The sequence below is a fragment of the Eptesicus fuscus genome, chromosome 19 (assembly GCF_027574615.1).
Source record: "Eptesicus fuscus isolate TK198812 chromosome 19, DD_ASM_mEF_20220401, whole genome shotgun sequence".
NCBI classification, from domain to species: domain Eukaryota; kingdom Metazoa; phylum Chordata; class Mammalia; order Chiroptera; family Vespertilionidae; genus Eptesicus; species Eptesicus fuscus.
Window position 1 is genome coordinate 10,363,696 of NC_072491.1, and position 18,942 is coordinate 10,382,637.

At 44.5% G+C, this 18,942-nt stretch overlaps 1 protein-coding gene across 2 annotated transcripts in view; it reads left to right on the top strand.

Annotated features, from left to right (window-relative positions):
* Window positions 1-1,574: 1,574 nt before the first annotated feature.
* Window positions 1,575-18,942, top strand: part of CPQ (carboxypeptidase Q) — a 356,091-nt gene continuing 338,723 nt past the window's right edge. The window contains exon 1 of one of the 2 annotated variants that reach the window (XM_054708777.1): window positions 1,575-1,643. The gene's annotated coding sequence lies outside the window, so the exon portion shown is untranslated. Of the gene's footprint in view, window positions 1,644-5,061; window positions 5,147-18,942 lie in introns of those variants that run through there. The other variant, XM_054708776.1, reaches the window with a different exon arrangement.

An 18,942-nucleotide genomic window follows, 5' to 3' on the forward strand; every position in this document is an offset into this window, starting at 1 on the left:
TCTTTACGGGTCCATGATGAGATGGATAGCGAAACTGAGAGTAAAAATGGAGAAAGGAAAAGAAAAACAAATCAACAGTAAGCTTATACTTGTATCCTTATATGCTCATAACAAACACTGGGACTTGTAGATTATTTTGTCTTTTTATAATTTTTTTTCTAGCAAGTTTTAATTGTGTCTTAAGAAACGGACAGTCTATATCAGATTGGAAATAATAAAAGCTTGTCCTTCACCCCGGATAGTTTGAGGCAAAGCAATCCCATGGAGCTGGCCGAGCACCATAGAGGAGCCTGGGAAGGTGGGCCCCCCTCACATTGAGAGGTACTTCCTGGAGCCTTGAATGTCTCAGAGTTCATACATGACTCGGTGGGCAACAGGGTCACTGAAAGTTTGGAGAGATTGTTAACTGAGGGTTATGTGTATGCAGATGAATGGACATTGCATGTTTTGTGCTCCCTCACCCGCCCCCCATCCCCCCCAGCGAGCATATGGTTTTTCTTTTTAAATTAAAAGATTTGTTTTTTTCTGGTTGAGAGACCTGGATTGCTCCGTGTTTCTCAAAGATAAATAACTGTTTGTATGTGGTAAGAGATCAACCAAAGAACTTGTATGCATATAAGCATAACCAATGGACACAGACAATGCGGTGGTGGGGGCGGGGGGGGGGCGGTGAAGGCTGGGGCTGGGGGCGGGGGTAGGCTGGGAGAGGACAATGGGGGAATAGGGGATATATGTAATGCTTTCAACAATAAAGAATAATAAAAAAAAAAGAGTGTTAAGCCAAAGGAATGCAAACTTATCAAAACATAACCCGTTGAAAATACGTGCGCACACTCTCTGACCAGCAGTGCGGGTGACGGGTTGAGATGAGCTGCTGGGGCAATCAGGTGAGCCTCCTTTCGTCTGGGTCACTCCATGCAATGAAGTCATAAGCTAAAGAGAAATGGCTCCTCCTGATCTCTGGGTCCGGTTCCTCTCCGGTTCCTCTCCTCCGCCTTTCACCTTGGCGGTCTAACTGCCCTGCGCCCGCAGGATGGGAAAGTAACGGTGCCAGGACCGCTTCCCCCGGAGGGCGTTTGGCAGCTCACAAGGCTTGCGGTTCCAGGTACCAATCGCCAGGCTCAGCGCCACCAAAACCTTGGGTTCCTTTAGCTTCCCAGCCCCTGCTGCCCTGCCTGTACCGCCGCTCCTCAAAGCACAAAGCCCCTCTGCCCAGGCCTCCCCCAAACTTGGGCTGCAGCACCGCGCGCAGGAGCCACGCGCACCCGCAGGGTCTGAGGGCCCCGCGCGCGTCCCCTTCGCCCCCCACACAGGGTAGCAAGCCCACGGGGCTCAGGACCCAGGTGACGCCCACAGGGCTAGAGGGAGCCAGGACCCAAAGGTGAGGCGCCCTAGGGCGCCCCGTGGCCCGCCCTCAGGTCCCCTGGTCCCCAGTCGTGCCCCGCCCCGGGCTGTGCTGGAGGTGCGCCCGGCCTCCGTCCTGGCCGCCCGCCGGCCCCGCCCGGCGCCCCGCGGCCCGCCTTTCCGCCTTCCCGCCTTCCGCCCGCGGCGCAGGGGCCGGGCCGCGGTCACGGTCACAGGCTGCGTGGAGGCCCCGACCTGCAGGCTGCCTCCCCTCCGTCGCCCGCCAGCAGCCCAACCAGGTGCGTCCGCCGCCCGCCGGCCCGGCCCTGGCTCCTCCGCGGGCGGCCGAGGCCGGTGCCGGCCCCGGGGTTGGACGAGCCCCCGACGGACGGGGCTGGGGGGGCCACAGGGAGACGGGCCTGCGGCCTCTGTGACCAGGGAGGCCCCGGCCCAGAACTGGGGTGGGGGGGCTGCGGGCGTCGGGCTGGAGTGGAGGCTGCAGGACCGTCTGGAGCGCCCGCACGGAGCCTCCAGGCCGCCTCCTCTGCCCCGTCGCGGGACCCAGCCCCCAGCCTCCAAGTGCTTTGCCCCGGCCCCTTTGCGGTCCGGTCCTTTTCCTTTTTCCCTTGTCCTTTCACTCTTGGTGCCATCTAAGCTCTCCGAGGGCAGAGCGGGTCTGACTGTCAGGTCCCCAGTGGGACTCGGTGCGTGATGGAGTGAGGGAGGCCCCCGGGGAGACGGGAGCCACGGAAGGAGGCTGAGTGAGTGCACGTGAACCAGAGCCCAAGGAAGGAACACCTGCACCCGCTCAATGCGGGCAAAGCGGAGGCGGCGGGCACAGGCTTACACCCCATCTCTGCTGGTTTCCCAAAGGGTGTCAATGGTGGACCTTCTGTAAATGGAGTCATTCCGGTGTGGCTACTTAAAGGTTGGTTCTGTCTTATGCTGTTTTTAAAGAAAACACGTAATCACAGAAGCACCCCCCCCCCCCCCAATATTTTACCTTTAGGTCCATTTTCGTGTATGTGTTCCTTAAGACAAAATGTTCCTAGGCTTTTTCTCGCCTGTGTTTTGTTTTCTTCGCTGGACTTTTGGAGAATCATTGTCACCATAATATTCCTGAGTGCATTTCGGAAAGGTAGGGTGCATCTCACGGCAGAACCACCTGCCTCTGCTTTTGGTAACTTGTTGGTAAAACCAGACGTGTTTCTCTTGCTTTCAGGATGATGAAGTCTTGTTTTCCGGAGCCAGTACTGGCTGGTCTGTGGGCGACGGGAGAAGGCTGATTCTATAGTCCAGGGAGGGAGAGAGAGGGATGTCCATGTACGCAGACGCTTCGGTTGAGACTATTACCGGCCAGTTCTAGGTTTCCAGACCCAGGGTTCCGGAAAAGCTGGATCGCTTTGGACTTGTCCCTTGATCTCTTTAGTTCTCGGTTTCATCATCTCCAGGATGAGGGAGGTTAGATGGGGCCCCTCCCTGAGTTAGATTTCAAGGCTTCTCTCTTTTATCCGGGGTAAAAAAGGTGGCATTCCAGGTGATTTAATGGAGTTCTGTTTAGCTCAGCTGCTCTGCTTGGGAACTCTGGACAATCTCGGGCCTCCTTTCCTCTCGGCCAACTGCAGCTCTCTCCTCTCCTCCTCCACATCTGCTTCCCAAGGGCCTGGGAGTTCAAGGTGAGGATGGCCGACTCCGAGCTGGTGGGGAGAACGGAGGGCAACATTTCATTCTGCATCGCCACAGGCTCCCGGTCCCGGGTCTAACTTGTTTTTCCATGCAACCCAGCCTGACAATACCAAATATTTCCTGGTATTGTCAAACACGTCAGTAATTTCCCACCGCTCTCGGGCTAATGAAGGCCTACAAAACTCCATGTGGCCTTAACTCTGCAGCTGCATCTCCCAAGCTTCCTGGCTCCCTCCTACCTGCCTTCTTTCCCTTGCTCCTGAGAGCCATGCGCCCTCTGAACACGGCACGCGTCGTTCCCTCAACCCCAAATTACTTTTTACTTATATTGCCCCATTTAATCCTTAGTATAAACCTAAGGGGTAAGTGCTATTGTAGTCCCCGTTGCCTTCCTAAATAGAAACAGTGCTTGGAAAATGGGAAAGTTGGGTTCTCAAAACACAGGCAGATGGAGGCAGGGTTTCTCCCCACAAGATAGACAGTCCAGGGAAAGCCTGTGTGATGTTGGGAAATGTGGTCTCCGGGGCATTGTGGGTAAGTGAATTTTGGATGGGAGTCCGGGCCAACCTCTTCCTTTATAAGAGCGACCACTCATGCAGACGAGGTACAATGCCTGCATCCCTGGAATCCAGGCACCAGAATGCAAGATACGTTTACAGGACCCATATAATTAGTCGACAAGAGCAAAAGGGGGGGGGGGGAGGCTCATAAATTAAGTGGGAAATTAATTTGTTCCTTCTTTGTCAGTCAAGTTTAGCCTCGTGGAAGGCAGAGACAAACTGCGGCCGCCGGAAAAACGGAGAGCGGATGCCAGTTTGATTTAGCTCAGGAGGCTGAGATTTTATGCCCTGAAGGCTGGTGTGCTGGAATAGACCTTCTCATTGCTCACAATATTATGAAAAAACACATTAGAGCAACAATTTTTATTACTTGCCCCGGAGCCAGAACTTTAAAATGTACTTTCTTCTCCCCCTACCCGCCCTAACCCACTTAGCTTTTAAAAATAAACCACGCATTCACGTGTTGGCCAGAGCCAGATTATGAGTCCTTTCTCTTTATTCCTGGGCCCTGTTTCCTTAATGCAGCAAAGAAGTTGGGCTGGTGAGCGTCTCGATCTGTGGAATTTTTCTTTAGTTATTTTGTTAAGCACCTATTAAGTTCGGTAACCGCTTCTTGAGTGTGTACTACGTGCCAGGGAAAGGCGAATGAGATCCTGAGTTTAACTAGGAAGGGAAGGTGGCCTGCGCACACATAATTACACCACGGGTGATGCAGAAGTAGTTGCCACTCGTTCTCCTAGGAAAGAGGTCTGGGCAGAGCCGAGGAACTGACTTCTCTGAGTGGGTGGATTTTGAAGCCTCAAAACCAAGGGAAGGGAGAGGGGTGTTCCAAGCAGAGAGAGCTACATGGGCCAGGAAAAGGAGGTGCGTGTGAGCATGGCACTCCCAGGAAGAGGCGGCCTCGGGAGAGGTCTGGTGAGGGTGGGGCCAGAGGACGAAGGCCCTTGAATGCGACCCTATTTAGATTTCATGAAAGCCTCGATCATCTTTTTTTTTTTTTTTATGAGTTTCTTGAAGCTGAATTTTTAAGCAGAGGATGCTACGTGCATTTTCTTTAGAAAACAGCTCCATGAATGATGTTTCGGAGGGAAAAGCAAGGATGCCAGAAGAAAATGAGAATGCTGTTTGCCGTAGTCCACGTGAAATAGGGTAAAGGTCTAAACTAGCCTAGGTTTGAGAGGTACTCAGAGAATAGAGGGGTTCGGATTTAATGACTAGCTGGATGTGGGAAGTAAGGTTGACAGTAATTCCGAGACTTTGGAATGACTTGACCGGGGGAATGGAGATGCCACTAATGAGAATAATAGGTATAAGATGGGGAAGAGGTCTGGGGAGGAAGACAGTGAGTACAGGTCACTGTGGAACATTCAGGAGAGATCCCCAGGATACAGCTTTGACTGTAGCTGTACTGTGACATCATACAGTTGAGAACTGCCAAAGGTTCTGACAGTTCCTCAGCCTGAAAAGACCAATCAACTCCACAAACCACTTAAAAAGAAGGAAAAACACACACACACACATCAGACTCAACTAGTGACCATTACATCATATTTAAGGTAAGTTCCTTAGAACTCTAGTTGTTATGCAAGTGCCGGCTAAGGAAAAGGGTTGGACACTTAAACACGATGAAGCGTTAGTAAAAGCCACCGAGAGAAACCGAAACAGAGCAACACAGGGAGGAGTGGTTGAAAGGGACAAAGAAGAGCAAAAGGGCAGGAGTGTAGCAGAAAGGGTTGATGGGTAAGGACACAGGCACAGGTGGCTTTGGAATACAGAGAAGAAACTTGAGCTGGCTCTTCCAGAGAACTGTTACTTCTTTACTGTAAGAATGCCACGAGCTTTAATGTCTCCTCTTATTCAACCTGTCAGGGAGAGACAAATAGGAGATTGTTCAGAGGCGCTGGGCAGGGGGTTGGATGTTCTTTTTGCAGAGAAAGTGCCGGGAGACTTTGAACTAAGGGAAGAATGACAAAGGGGGAGTAAGATAAAATGAAAAGGAGAATGATTGGGAGGAATTTTCAGAACACTTAATGGATTCTCTGACAAATAGCTGCTAACAAAGAAGGTAGATGGATGCAGTGTTCTCTGAGTATTGTGGCGTTAGACTGGCTTGGTAAAAGAGAATTTATTAGCGGAGCCCCTTATACTTTAAAATGTTTTAAAAATTTGATTGTTACATGAGCCTTCAGAAGCAGGTGCATCCAGTCACTATTGTCTTTTTTTTTTTTAGAAACAAAAATCTGGGTGTTTAGGAGGCTGAGTTGGCTTCAGATGCTATGGCTGGCAAGGCGTTCAACCCTCGGTTCTATTCATTGTACCAGGGCCTTGCTTTGCCTTGGAACCTCGGCCTTTTACAGTGTGTCCCTTCCACCCCCACCATGCCACATTATGTAAAAGTAAAGCAGATGATTTGAGGGCCAACAAAGCCAAGATCTGGGGTGAGGGGCGGTGATGGAAAAGATCCTTAGCACTGACTCTGCTACACGCAGTAGGGATGGTCATATGAAGGGTCATATATCGAGAATATCTGTGGAAATGGAATGGCACCTTCAATATGGTAGAAGCCTACAATAGAAAACAGTCTTATGATTAACTCTGCTCCTGAGGCAGATATCCCCTTTATAAAGTGAACTTAATCACCCAGTATATTGTTGGATAAATTCAGATTTTCATATATGGGTTTTGCCTAAAGCAAGATACCTCTGCAGTAAGCCGTAACTATGCTGATTATGTTACATGTGAAGACTTTTATTTTTTATCCTCACGAGGATATGTGTTTACTGATTTTTAGAGTGAGAGGAAGGGAGAGAGAGAGAAAGAGAATGGATGTGTGAGAGAAACATCTATCAGTTGCATATCAAACTGCAACCTACGTATGTGCAGTGACCAGAAATGAACCCACAACCTTTTGGTGTAAGGCAGTGGTTGGCAAACTGCGGCTCGCGAGCCACATGCGGCTCTTTGGCCCCTTGAGTGTGGCTCTTCCACAAAACACCACGTGTGGGCGCGCACGTACAGTGCGATTGAAACTTCGTGGCCCATGCGCAGAAGTCGGTTTTCGGCTCTCAAAAGAAATTTCAATCGTTGTACTGTTGATATTTGGCTCTGTTGACTAATGAGTTTGCCGACCACTGGTGTAAGGGATGATGCTCCAGCCAATTGCGCCACCTGGCCAGGCTGTGAAGTCTTTTCTAATTTGAGTATCAAATATGAAGACAGAGATTGGAATTGGTCCTCTAATCATTAGAGACCATTTAACATTATATTAGCATAGTAGGTAACCAATCAATGTTTGTAGTATGAAAAAAATGAATGAACTCATTAATACATACTAGTAATTTTTTTATTACTTTTATACAATAGAGCCCACTGGATTAAAAAAAAAAGCTTATCAAATATAAAATGAGTGGAAGAACCTTTATTCTTGTATTAAATACCCTTAAATGATACATGAACAACGTTCTTAATGTGTATTTCCAATTTAGGACTTTAAACATTTAAAAATTCCTCTTGAAGAAGGTATTAGATGATAAGAGGATACAGTGAAGGCATCATACCAAAATAATGTCATATTTTAATGTGTTGCATTTTTCAAAGCAGAGTATGGCTCAGTTATTTTTTGTTATTGAATTTGTTTTTATTTTGTTTTTCCCATCACCATTTATCTCCTCTATGCCTTCTTCCACCTATTCGCACCCCTTTCCCCCCTGCAATCACCACACTGTTGTCCATGTCCATGAGTTCTCTCTACCTCTTCTTTCTTTAAAGGTGAATGGATTCCCCCATTGCAGATATATCCTTGTTTATCTCCCAATCAAAGTGCTTTCTTATAGCTGGCATGTTAATGTGGACCAGTAGTTTTATTGCTAGATTTACCCAGTGGCCAGATAAGTTTCTATTGAACGAGTACAAAAAAATGTTTTACATAAATGTTAAAGGCACGCCTTAAAATTAAATACCCATTGCATTTTGAAGTTATTTATTACATGTTCTTACAAGTTAATCTCTTTTTAAAGTATGGTACTTTGTAAAACACTGTGTAATATGAAAACACGAGAATTCTCCTGATCTGTCCGCAATGTGCTAAGGTGGACTCCTCTTAGCTGACTTAGTCAGCTGTAGTTCCAATGAATAACAGGAACAATTCTTGGTAGTTATATCAGCTAAGATCCAGCAACTGGGCAGGGATCTAGAGTGTGACATTTTCTTTTCGTGGGTTTCCCAAAACTACTAAAACTTCAACCCTACACTTCCCAGAGATGGAATAGTCACCTCTCAGATCGTTTCTCCAAAGCCTTTTCTGAACGAGGGCAGGCAGGAACAGAGATTGGCAGGGGGAAGGACGAGGTCTGCTCACGGGGGAAAGAAGGAATCGGCTTTGAAAACACAGAGGAGGCTTTGGATGTGGAAATTTACAAGGCCCCGAGAGCCCTGGAACATCTATAGAAGCTGAGCCCAGCGGAATAATGGGAGGCTGTGTGCTGGCTTGGCATTGCAGCCTGTCTGGCACCGACTGCACTGGAAACAACCCTTCAAACATTTGCATCTGCATACATGACACTGGGTACTCAAAGTGTCCAATTAAACACTTGTCAATGGAAGAAATGTTGGTTTCCTCGGCTGACCTGGTGTCCGCCTGGCCCTTGTGAAGGGGAAGCAGTTTCAGCCGATACTGTTGTATGCTCTTCCTTTGTGGACCTGATCTTGTCCTTCGTGTTCAGAGAAAACTCTTCTTGAAAGCCACAGAGGCTGTGCCAAGTGGTGGACCGGGGGATTGGGTTAGGCAACTGATGAAGAGTGTCCAGGCTGTGAGCGCTTTTCAAACCCCCAAAAAACATACTGAACACTTTAGTTTCTTTTGGCCAGTTCTAAACTCATAGAGCTTAAAAATTATAAAAGTGATAGCAGCTGAGAAAAAGGCTATGTTGATACATTTTTAATAGTATAATTCTTGTAAGTACTGAATGTATTCTTTTTTACATTTCAACAAATATATATTGAACCAGTGTTAATAGTGGTGTTGTGTGTGTTGTATGTGTGTGTAATGTATATGTGTCCCTATCCTTGTTTTTTTTTTTAAAAACATATTTTTATTGATTTCAGAGAGAAAGGGAGAGGGAAGAGAGAGAAACATCAGTGATGAGAGGGAATCATGGATCGGCTGCCTCCTGCACGCCCCCTCCTGGGGATGGAGCCCAGGACCCAGGCATTTGCCCTTGACTGGAATCAAACCCAGGACCCTTCAGTCCGCAGGTTGATGCTCTATCCACTGAGCCAAACCAACTAGGACTCCCTATTCTTGTTGACATACACAGAAATGCTCAATTATAAGTCACTGAGATTGGTTCTGGACACATGATGTAGAAGCAGAGGAAGAGAGGAAGGAAATAGGGAGAAGAAACCCATTAAAGTTATTCTTTAGAAAAGTTCAAGTGTATGAGGAAGTGGGAAGCTTTGTGACCTTGAGTAAATTTCACAGTTCTACTAGCTTGAGTTTCCTAGTTCATAAAATGGGGGAATGTAATAACAGGAACATCAAAGGTTCTTGTCAGGATTAAGTAAAATAATCTATGTAAACTGCTTACGGTAGCAATGGCCTCTTTGTAAATGCTCAGTAAATGTTAGGAGGTTTACGCATTCCTCTGTGGTGAAGGGAAGGAGCCAAGGAGAGGGAGAAAAAATTAGAAAACTGTTACACTGTGAATAGAAAATTTGTCTTTGGAAAGGAGGGCGGGCAATTCTGTCACCGGGACATGAGCTGAGGAGGACTGTAGTTTTGAGGTGAGGATGAAGAAAGCCAAGTCATCTCGTGGTCATATTGTCCCCTCACTCATGTCGATGAGGAGAGCTGTGGTTGAGCATGAGGGGAATGGGGGTGGAATTTGGGGCTTATGGGGAACGGAAAACCTTTGTAGCAGCTATGCTGGGAAATTCGATAGGGTCAGCTGAAGATAAATATAATGGTTGCTAAGCAAAGTAGATGACCTAGTTGAGATCAGATAGCCTTAGTCTATAGTGGAGACATTTGGCATAATTATGTAAATGGTGGTGGTGGAGAAAGGACAGAGAAAATTCAAAAGGTCTTGAAATGGTGAGTTGGGTATATAGAAGTTCAGACAGACTGGAGGTGAGGAGGTGTCTTAGTCAGTTCGGGCTGCTGTAACCAAGCGCCGTAGACTGGGTGGCTTATAAACAACAGACATTTATTTCTCACACTTCTGAAGGCGAGAAGTCTGAAATCCTGATGCCCGCATGGCCAGATTCTGGTGAGGATCCTCTTCTGGGTTTGCTATAGTTCAGAGTTCCCTCCTTGGACTTGATTAATTTGCTACAGCGGCTCACAGAACTCAGAGAAACTTTTTTTTTCTTACTAGATTACCAGTTTATTATAAAAGAATATAACTCAGGAGCAGCCAGCTGGAAGAGTTGCATGGAACAAGGCGTTGGGCAAGGGCTCGGAGCTTCCATGCCCTCTCAGAGTGCACATCTCCATGTGTTCACCCGCCTGGAAGCTCTCTGAATCCTGTCCTTTTGGGTTTTTATGTGAGCTTCATGACATAGGCATGATCGATTATATCCCTGATCATTGGCGATTCAACTCAATCCCTGGCCCCATGCCCCTCCCTGGATGTGGGGGTGGGGGTGGGGGGTGGGACTGATAGTTCCAGTTCTCTAATCAGATGGTTGATTCCCCTGACAACCAACCCCATCCTTAGGCATGGTCCAAAAATCACCTCCTTAACCTTTGTTGCTCGCATCACTTAGGAAATTTCAAGGGTTTTGGGAGCTCTGTGCCTGAAATGCCCTTCTCTTTGCTTTCCTCTATCAGCCAAATGTTAACCATACTTCAAAGTCTGACTGAAGTCCTGCATCTTTTATGAAGTCCTTTTAAACTACTCATATCACTCATATTCTCTTTTTACACTTAATTATTATTACTGATTATTTTCTCTTTGATTTTTGCATATCTTTTAGTCTCCACAATGTATTTTATACTTCTGAAGGCAGGAACCTGGTCTTTTACTTCTCTTGTATTATGCAAAGTTCAGGGCATATGGTTTTAAATAAATAGTTGCTAACTGAGTGATTGTTTATTGGGAAAAAGTACTAAACTGAAATAATTTCACTTTGGACATACTTTCTGGCCTGCAACCATCTATTCTGAATTCTTGCATTGCACTCAGCATTATAATACAATGATAGGAGCCTAAGAGTTAGAGTACATGCAAACTAAAGTGTGTGTGTGTGTGTGTGCAAAGCATGTACAAGTATGTCTGAAAAGCTTGTGCAAATATGTCTAAGGAAGTGGACATAACTCTCTTTCTTCAATAGTTTTAATGTTCCATTGTGGATTGTAAGAGCTATGGTGTAAAGTGGTATTTGTAATCCCATTCGGCTCTTAACTTGCCAAGAAGAATATCCTCTCTCAGGATATGTAGCTTCATTACAGTAGTAACCATTGTGTTGTCAAATCCTTGTGAATTATGCACAACAAAAGGAAAGCAAATGGCCTAGCTAAGGTTTGGCAGTTGCAACAAGGAACCTATCAATTTGAGGTTTGCTTAAGTGCAGTACATTTAAAAGGATGTTCTTCCAAGTAATTCTAGTGCTTGGAATGAACGAAGAATCATATGAGGAATCTGCAATTTATTTCCAACAATTGGGGAAAAAAAGAAAATAAAATTCTAGCCAACTTTCCTTTGGTTTGTATTTATGGAATATATGGAAGTTTAGCATCTTAGATTTCCCCTAATTATCAGTTCACTTGTGGAATCTCTTTGAAGAACTATTTTCACATCCAAGTTATAACTGGAGTGATATAGTTCACTAATACAGTTTTCAGGGATCTGGCAGAAACACAGACTCTAGCAGATCTCCTGGTTGCAGTGGTTCTCAACCTGTGGGTCGCGACCCACAGGTTGAGAACCGCTAGCAGGGTCGCCTAAGACCATCGGAAAACACAGATATTTACATTACGATTCATTAACAGTAGAAAAATTACGGTTATGAAGTAGCAATGAAAATAATTTTATGGTTGGGGGTCACCACAACATGAGGAACTGTATTAAAGGGCCGCGGCATTAGAAAGGTTGAGAATCACTGCTCTAGAGGCACATGTTTCCAGGTTGAAACTTGGCAGAGCGGTTCAAAGACGAAAGAGATTCTAGCAAAATTGGAACAAAATCTTTGTTTGTTTGACGTAAATATTCTCTTCGTACCCGGCTACATCCACATCCCACGAAACCTTGGAAATCTTCATTTGTATTTCTTTTTTAGGAAAATAAGAAGTCCCTTTGAAAAACAGTTTGTCTTTGCAAAGGTAGAAAAAAAAACAAAACACCTTTTGATGTTTGGCTACTGATTTGCTTAAAAACAGAAACAACTGAAAGGACTTTTTATTTTTATTTTATTTATTTATTTATTTTAAATATATTTTATTGGTCTTCTACAGAAAGGAAGGGAGAGGGATAGAGAGTCAGAAACATTGATCAGCCGCCCCCTGCACACCCCCCACTGGGGATGTGCCTGCAACCAAGGTACATGCCCTTGACTGGAATCGAACCTGGGACCCTTCAGTCCACAGGCCGACGCTCAGTCCACTGAGCCAAACCGGTTAGGGCTGAAAGGACTTTTTAAAAAACAGGAAGGGTTGTCTTTTTTTTCTCTCAGGGAAGACCTAATCACACTGCAAAGGGAAACACTGATACCCTTAAAGGAAGAATCTTTATCTCCCTGGAATCAAACAAGAATATCCAAAGGTGACCTCCTCATTGGAAGAATAAATACTAAGTATATATTCATTGAGAGTTTGAGAGGAAACATGAAGCAGATAACAGGAAGCATATAAAAAGGGCTATAAAATTGTTATAGTTCTTGAGGTAACACACGCAAGTGGACACCCCACAAGGCACCCCTGTTACCAGTGGCTTGTGTATCCGTGGAGAGAGTATATTCTTTTTATTTTTTTTTTCCTTTGTAATTAAATGGTAGCTGTCTGTACATTTTGTTCTCACCTTGTCTTTGTTCTTCTGACGTTTCTTCTTGGAGGTTGTTCAATATTTGCTTGCAGAGAACAGTTCATTCCTTTTCATAGCTTCATGTCCTCCCTTATGGATGTACATAATTTATGTAATCAGTCTGCTATGCACAGACAGCTATGCTTTTCCAAACGTTTGCTATTACAAATACACTGAGTGGCCAGATTATGATGATCTCTGAACGCATAATAATCTGGCCGCTCAGTGTATATCCTATATAATAAGAGGCTAATATGCAAATTGTCCCCTTGACCAGGAGTTCGACCAGCAGGCAGGCCGGCCAACTGCCCATGTCCCCTCCCCGTGGCCAGGCTGGCCAGACCCCATCCATGCACGAATTCATGCACCGGGCCTCTAATGTATATATTGAGTGGCCAGATTATTATGCGTTCAGAGATCATAATAATCTGGCCACTCAGTGTATATAACAATGAATATCCCTGTACATAGATCATTTTGCCCATCTGTAGGAAAATTTCTAGAAGAGGAATTTTGCGTTAAAATGTACATGCATATATGTAGACCGATCTCCACAGAAATTGATTGCTCCTAGCAGCAAAATGTAATTGTGTCTATTTCCCTATTTTCTTGTACCACAGTGTGTACCAAACCTTATGATCTTTAGCAAAATGATAGAAAGAAATGGTATCTTGTTTTTAGTTCTCGTTTCTATCAGGAATGATCTTGAGCATCTTTTCCTGTGTGTGAGAGCCATTTGTATTTTCTGTGACCCTGTCTGTTCATATCATATCTTTTTAAAAGAATTATTGGTCTTTTCTAATTGTTTTGAGAATTCTTTTTTTTTTTTAAATATATTTTATTGATTTTTCACAGAGAGGAAGGGAGAGGGATAGAGAGCCAGAAACATCGATGAGAGAGAGACATCGACCAGCCGCCTCCTGCACACCCCCCACCGGGGGATGTGCCCGCAACCAATGTACATGCCCCCGACCGGAATCGAACCTGGGACCCTCCAGTCCGCAGACCGACGCTCTATCCACTGAGCCAAACCGGTTTCGGCGAGAATTCTTAATGAGTTTATGAAGGCATCCCAGTGTTTTATTTGTAAACTAGAGGCCCAGTGCACGAAATTTGTGCATAGGTGGGGTCCCTAGGCCTGGCCAGTGATCAGGGCCAATTGGGGCCTTCCAGCTGCCAGCTGGAGCCTTCCTGCCAGCTGCCGGCTGCTGGCTGGGGCCTGCTGGACGGGAGAGGGATCAGGGGAGGTTGGCAGGCCACAAGAGGTTGTCTGTGGGAGCATACCGACCACCAGGGGCAGCTCCTGTGTTGAGCATCTGCCCTGTGGTGGTCAGTGCACGTCATAGCGACTGATTGTTCTGGTCGTTCCTGTCAGTCCAGCATCCTGGTCGCTTCGGCTTTTATATATACAGATATATAGATAGTTTCCTTAGTTTCTTAGTGATTTGTCTTTTTTGTTTTTGTTTTTGCTGATGAACTTTCAAATTCATTTTTTTTTTAATTGTTTACAGTATTACAGATGTGTCCATTTATCTCTCCTTTTGTCCCCCTCCACCCAGCCCCACCCCAGGCCTTCACCACACTATTGTCTGTGATTTGTCTTTTAGTATTTGTTTCATATTTGCTATGAAGAATTTTTTATTTCTATTTTTACTAGTAAAATTGATCAGTATTCTATGGAATCTGAGTTTTGTGACATAATAAAAAAAACCTACCACCACTTTGAGATTACTTTTTAAATACTTTGTTGTGTTCTTATGCTACTTCTATCTAAGATTTATTTTGGCATAAGGTGTGATGTAGGCATCTAATGTAATTTTTTTCTCATTTAGATATCAGGTTTTTTTTTAAAAATATCTTTAAATTGTAGTTGACATACAATATTATATTCGTTTCAGGTATACAACATAGTGGTTAGACATTCATATAACTTATGAAGTGATCACCACGATAAGTCTAGTACCCACCTGGCACCATTCCTTTGCTGTATTTTATATCCCCATGACTATTTTTATAATGAGCAATTTGTACTTTTTAATCCCTTTCAACTTTTTCACCCATCTTCCCTCCCATCTAGCGGCCATCAGTTTGTTTTCTGTATATATGAATTTGTTTCTCTTTTGTTTGCTTGTTTTGTTTTTTAGATTCCACAAGTAATTGAAATCATATGGTGTTTGTCTTTCCCTGTCTGACTTATTCCACTTAGCGTAATACCCTCTCCATTCATCCATGTTGTTGCAAATGGCAAGATTTCATTCTTTTTTATGGCTGTGTAATATTGATTATAGGTATGAACCACATTTTCATTATCAATTTGTCTACAGATGGATACCTAGGTTTCTTCCATATCTGAGTTATTCTAAATAATGCTGCAACAAGCATATATCCTTTCAAATTAGTGTTTTGTGTTTTTTTTTTTAATTCTTCAGAAAATACTCAGAAGTGGAATTGCTAGGTCATATAGTAGTTCTATTTTTAAGTTTTTGTGGAACCTCCGTACTGTTTTCCATAGTGGCTTTACCAGTTTGCATTCCCACCAATAGTGCTTTTCTCCACATTCTCCCCAACACTTATTTTTTTGTTGACATATTGTTAATAGCCATTCTGACAGGTGTGAGGCGATACCTCATTGTGGTTTTGATTTCCCTTATGATTACTGATGTTGAGCATCTTTTCATTTGTCTATTGGCCATCTGTATGTCCTCTTTGGCAAAATGTCTATTCAGGTCCTCTACCCATTTTTTAATTGGAGTTTTTCTTTTCTTTTCTTTTCTTTTCTTTTTTTTCTTTTCTTTTCTTTTCTTTTCTTTTTTTTATGTTGAGTTCTTTATATAATTTGGATATTAATGTTGTATCAGATATATCATTTGAAAATACCTTCTCCAATTCAGTAGGTTATCTTTTTTTTGGTTAATCCTCACCCAAGGATATTTTTCCATTGATTTTTAGAGAGCATGAAAGGGAGGGGGAGAGACAGAGAGAAACATTGATGTGAGAGAGACACATCAGTTGGTTGCCTTCCCGCATGTGCCTTCACGGGGCCGGGGATCAAGCCTGCAACCGAGGTACATGCCCTTGAGCAGAATTGAACCTGGGACCCTTCAGTCTGAGGGCTGGCACTCTATCCACTGAGCAATCCTGGCTAGGGCAGTAGGTTACCTTTTGTTTTGTTTATGGCTTTCTTTGCTGTGCAAAAAAATTAGTTTGATGTAGTCCATTTGTTTATATTTACTTTTGTTGTGTGTTTGGTCTAGGGTGATATATAAAAAAAATATTGCTAAGACCAATGTCAAAGAGTTTATTGCCTATATTTTTAAATATATATTTTTTATTGATTTTTTTACAGAGAGGAAGGGAGAGAGAGTTAGAAACATCAATGAGAGAGAAACATCGATTAGCTGCCTTCTGCACACCCCTTACTGGGGATGTGCCCACAACCAAGGTACATGCCCTTGGCCGGAATTGAACCTGGGACCCTTCAGTCCGCAGGCCAACGCTCTACCCACTGAGCCAAACCGGTTAGGGCTGCCCATATTTTTTCTAGAAGTTTTATGGTTTCAGGTCTTACCTTTAAATCTCTGATTCGTTTTCAGTTTATTTATTTTTAAATGGTGTAAGATGCACATATCTGTTCTGTTTTTCCATTGTTATTTATTGAAAACACTGTCTTTACCCCACTGTATATTCTTGCCTCCTTTGATTGTTTTGTTTCCTTGGTGTTTTTTTGCCTCCTCTTTTTGGCTGCCTCCCTGTGTTTGTTTTTATGCGTTAGGTATATTTGTTACATCTTCCACTATTTGCATGGTGCCCTGATGAAGTAGATGTCCTCTGTGTCTAGTGTACAGTCTTCCTAGTCACCTGAGCGGGCGCTCCAGGAGGGTCCCTTATATGGGTGTGTGTGCCATCCTGTTGTATTTGAGCCTTGATTGCTGTTGGCACATCAGTGGGTGGGTTTGACCCTGTAGCTTATTGGCTGTGAGGGCTGTGACGATGGCAGACAAGCTGTTGTATGGGAGCTGATCCCACAGAGCGGGAAATGCCTTAGTGGAGCTCTGGTGTCCACTGAATTTGCCCTTCAGGTGTGTTGTTTGTGGAGCTGATTGGGTCGTGCTCTGTTGTAATCAGAAGACTGCCATCTTCAGTGTTGGTTCTGGAGCCTCTTAGAGGGGCTCTTTTGCAGGCCAAGTTCAACCACCATTTGTGGCCAGCTTGGGCTACCTGGTGGGAGCCACAAAGTGATCTGTAGTTGGTTGCCACTTGTGCTGGGCTTGAAGATACTCGAAAGAGGCTATCCTGCGAATTGTCACCTGCTGCCACTAGTGCCAGACTTGGGATTCTTTGGTGATACAATGAGAGATGAGGCCAGCCACTAATTGTGCCAGGCTTGGGGCCACTTGTTAGGAGTTACTAAGCAAGTTAAGGCCAGTTGCCACTTGTGCTGGGCTTTGGGCTGACTGGCAGGAGCTACAATGCATGTCAATGCTGGCTGTTGCTAGAGTGGGCTTTGTGGACCTTGAGAGATTCTGTAGCGGGAGGTGAGCCAGGCCACACATGTGGAGGATCCCTTGAAAGAATCTCTGGCATGATGAACAGCTTGGGTGGGGCATGGTCTCAGGAAGACACCACAGTGGGGTGAACTATGTTAGGCTAATTGAGAGTGACAGATTTTTGCCCACCTGTGCTGGGCTGGCTAGGTGGGAGGAGAGTTCAACAAAGGAACATATCTTCTGAGAGATATGAATTCTGGCAGAGAATAGAGACCGAGGCACATATGAAGGGAAAATATGGTTTGAATTTCTTTGATTGCTAAAGTTTTGATACAAGAGGGACCGAGTAAAAAATAAGCATTTGCAGAAGGGGCAAGCAAAGACAGGGATAACAAGCAAACATCTACCAGGATAGCACAAATGAATGAAGTGATTGTGCCTAGGCTGAAGGGGAAAGTCACGTGAAACCTTCTGATGAATTGGTATTCACTTCAAAATTTTTAAATGCTGTGTGGCTCAAACAGAAATGCCTGTTGTCCATCTTTGGTCCCTGGGCCACTAGTTTGATAGCCACGTTGGCTTTTTGATGGCTGCTTTTATTTGGGATTGCAGCTTATGTTGGACAGTAGGGGCAGATCTTGTCATCAGTTTCAATGTGAGTGAGAGTCTTCTGACTGCACTGGAAAATTGACAACATGAAAATACATTTTTCATAAGGTACTTCAACACTTCATTTCTATCTTTTGAAATAATCCATAACTACAGCCTCATGTTTACATGCCATGAAGTTCAACTAAAATTTGAAAGGCATAGAGCAATGGGACAGCATTTATGTTGCAACTAGAGGCCCGATGCACGAAATTCATTCAAGGGGCTCAGCCCTCGCAGCCCAGCTGCCTCGCAGCCCCGCCCACTGGTCGTTCCGGAAGGTAGTCTTGAAGGTCGTTCTGCTGTCCGGTCTAATTAGCATATTAGCTCTTTATCATATAGGATTATTGAGTGGGACTCTTCCTATTACCTTGGGACTGCTCCCTCCAAGCCCTGACCTGAAACTTGGCCGGCCCTCTGGACACAGAAGGGGAAGAGCGTTAAACTGGATGTGAAACTGGAATTTAAAAAATAAGTAGTTTCAGTATTAAATAGTGGAGTGTGACTCTTCTAAGAACTGAAAGTGATTGTAAAACAGTGGACTCTCCTCAGGAATTATTAAGGGACAGTAATTCACTACAGCACAACTGAAATAAAATCATTTCAAGTTGCCCATTGAGTTCTGACCATACAGTTACCTGGTTATGTACAATACAGTAGAAAGAATATAGCTATTACAGTCAGAATGACTTGGGTTTGATTCCTTGTTCAGCCACTTCCTTTCCACGTGATTTTTGGTAAATTGCTTTATACACAGTTTCCTTAACTGTAGAATGGGGATGGGTTGTAGCATCAACCTCCAGGAATTTGGGGGGAGATTAAATGAAATAAATTCTGAAAAATGTCTCGTGTGATCCCTGCAGCATAGATCCTTGAAAGGGGAATGATGATTGTTATGACTGGACATGGACCTGTTAGTCAAGGACTAATGGCCACTATAGCTATCACGTGTGGTTTGCAGTAGTTAGATGGGTCCAATCAAATAAGTAGTTGCTATTTTCCAAGTCCCAAACTACCTTTTTCAATGAAGGCCAGTACATTTTCGAAGTATTTTTCTGCTTAATTTGAAAGTTTAAATGTATCTAACTGAAAGAGGATACTATGAAAGCCATGAAAGGGGGCCTCTTGTCCTGATCAGAAAGATGAGGAAGCTCCCAAGAGGGGATCTGAGACAGGGCTCTGCCAGCCCCCAGAAGTGCC